General features: G+C 58.4%; 1 pseudogene; it reads left to right on the plus strand.

Annotated features, from left to right (window-relative positions):
* LOC123732882 (glutamate receptor ionotropic, NMDA 2A-like) overlaps positions 1-2,500 on the plus strand; it is a 101,186-nt pseudogene that overhangs the window by 90,998 nt on the left and 7,688 nt on the right.

The raw sequence follows: 2,500 nt of genomic DNA on the forward strand, positions 1-2,500 counted from the left end.
TGTGTGTGTGTGTGTGTGTGTGTGTGTGTGTGTGTGTGTGTGTGTGTGTGTGTGTGTGTGTGTGTGTGTGTGTGTTTCATTGATGACCAAGGCAGCAGAATGAATGAAAAAGCTAACAGGGAGTAGCGGCACTATTTAACACTGGTCTGTATAAAGGGAGAGGAGACGGAGGGTGTGTGTGTGTGTGTGTGTGTGTGTGTGTGTGTGTGTGTGTGTGTGTGTGTGTGTGTGTGTGTGTGTGTGTGTGTGTGTGTGTGTGTGTGTGTGTGTGTGTGTGTGTGTGTGCTATTTGAATGGTTATTCAAATTGGAGCGTTGAGGTCTGACAGGATGACTGGAGGAATGAGGAGAGCAGAAGGAGTGAAAGACAGGAGAGAGGAAGAGGAGGAGGGGAGGAGGGAGGAGGGAGGAGGAGAGGAGGGAGGAGGAGAGGAGGGGAGGAGGGAGGAGGGTAGCAGGGGAGGAGGGGAGGAGGGAGGAGGGTAGGAGGGTAGCAGGGGAGGAGGAGAGGAGGGGAGGAGGGAGCAGGGGAGGAGGGGAGGAGGGAGGAGGGGAGGAGGGTAGCAGGGGAGGAGGAGAGGAGGGGAGGAGGGTAGCAGGGGAGGAGGGGAGCAGGGGAGGAGGGGAGGAGGGGAGGTGGGGAGGAGGGGAGCAGGGGAGGAGAGGAGAGGAGGGGAGGTGGGGAGGAGGGGAGCAGGGGAGGAGAGGAGAGGAGGGGAGGTGGGGAGGAGGGTAGCAGGGGAGGAGAGGAGGGGAGGAGGAGAGGTGGGGAGGAGGGTAGCAGGGGAGGAGGGGAGGAGGGAGGAGGGGAGGAGGGTGAGGGGAGGAGGGGAGGAGGGAGGAGGGGAGGAGGGTAGCAGGGGAGGAGGAGAGGAGGGGAGGAGGGTAGCAGGGGAGGAGGGGAGCAGGGGAGGAGGGGAGGAGGGGAGGTGGGGAGGAGGGGAGCAGGGGAGGAGAGGAGAGGAGGGGAGGTGGGGAGGAGGGGAGCAGGGGAGGAGAGGAGAGGAGGGGAGGTGGGGAGGAGGGTAGCAGGGGAGGAGAGGAGGGGAGGAGGAGAGGTGGGGAGGAGGGTAGCAGGGGAGGAGGAGAGGAGGGGAGGAGGGAGGAGGAGAGGAGGGAGGAGGGGAGGAGGGGAGGAGGGGAGGAGGGGAGGAGGGGAGGTGGGGAGGAGGAGAGGTGGGGAGGAGGGTAGCAGGGGAGGAGGAGAGGAGGGGAGGAGGGTAGAGGGGAGGAGGGGAGGAGGGGGAGCAGGGGAGGAGGGGAGGTGGGGAGGAGGAGAGGTGGGGAGGAGGGTAGCAGGGGAGGAGGAGAGGAGGGAGGAGGGAGGAGGGTAGCAGGGGAGGAGGAGGAGGAGGAGGGAGGAGGGTAGCAGGGAGGAGGAGAGGAGGGGAGGAGGGTAGCAGGGGAGGAGGGAGGAGGGGAGGAGGGGAGCAGGGGAGGAGGGGAGGTGGGGAGGAGGGGAGGAGGGGAGAGGAGGGGAGGTGGGGAGGAGGGTAGCAGGGGAGGAGAGGAGGGGAGGAGGGGAGGAGGAGAGGTGGGGAGGAGGGGAGCAGGGGAGGAGAGGAGGGAGGTGGGGAGGAGGAGAGGTGGGGAGGAGGGGAGGAGGAGAGGTGGGGAGGAGGGGAGCAGGGGAGAGAGGAGAGGAGGGGAGGTGGGGAGGAGGGGAGGAGGAGGAGGGGAGGAGAGGAGGAGGAGGGGAGGAGGGTAGTAAAGAGGAGGGAAAGAGGGGACAGGAAGAGAGGAGGGAAAGAGGGGACAGGAAGAGAGGAGGGTAAGTTGAAATGGAAAACTAGAAGAGGAGGGAAAGCTGGCGATGAGTGGTGACATGGGGAGAGGTTGTTTTTGATTGGTTAATGACTGGCGAATAGAATATTTTGATTGATTAATAGCTAGGGAATAGAATATTTTGATTGATTAATAGCTAGGGAATAGAATATTTTGATTGATTAATAGCTAGGGAATAGAATATTTTGATTGATTAATAGCTAGGGAATAGAATATTTTGATTGATTAATAGCTAGGGAATAGAATATTTTGATTGATTAATAGCTAGGGAATAAAACTATTTGATTGGTTAATGGCTAGGGAATATACTATTTGGATTGGTTAATTACTGGGGAATATAATCCAATCAGAGCATTTTACCCAGGAGAGAAAACCCCTTGAAGAGATGAAGGAGAGACAGAGAGGGAAGGAAGAGAGGAAAGACGGAGAAAGGAGAGAGAAGTTTTGGACTCCCGAGTGTCACAGCGGTCTAAGGCACTGCATCTCAGTGCTAGAGGTGTCACAACAGACCCTGGTTCGAATCCAGGCTGTATCACAGCGGTCTAAGGCACTGCATCTCAGTGCTAGAGGTGTCACTACAGACCCTGGTTCGAATCCAGGCTGTATCACAGCGGTCTAAGGCACTGCATCTCAGTGCTAGAGGTGTCACAACAGACCCTGGTTCGAATCCAGGCTGTATCACAGCGGTCTAAGGCACTGCATCTCAGTGCTAGAGG

This window comes from Salmo salar, unplaced genomic scaffold (assembly GCF_905237065.1).
Source record: "Salmo salar unplaced genomic scaffold, Ssal_v3.1, whole genome shotgun sequence".
Taxonomy (NCBI): domain Eukaryota; kingdom Metazoa; phylum Chordata; class Actinopteri; order Salmoniformes; family Salmonidae; genus Salmo; species Salmo salar.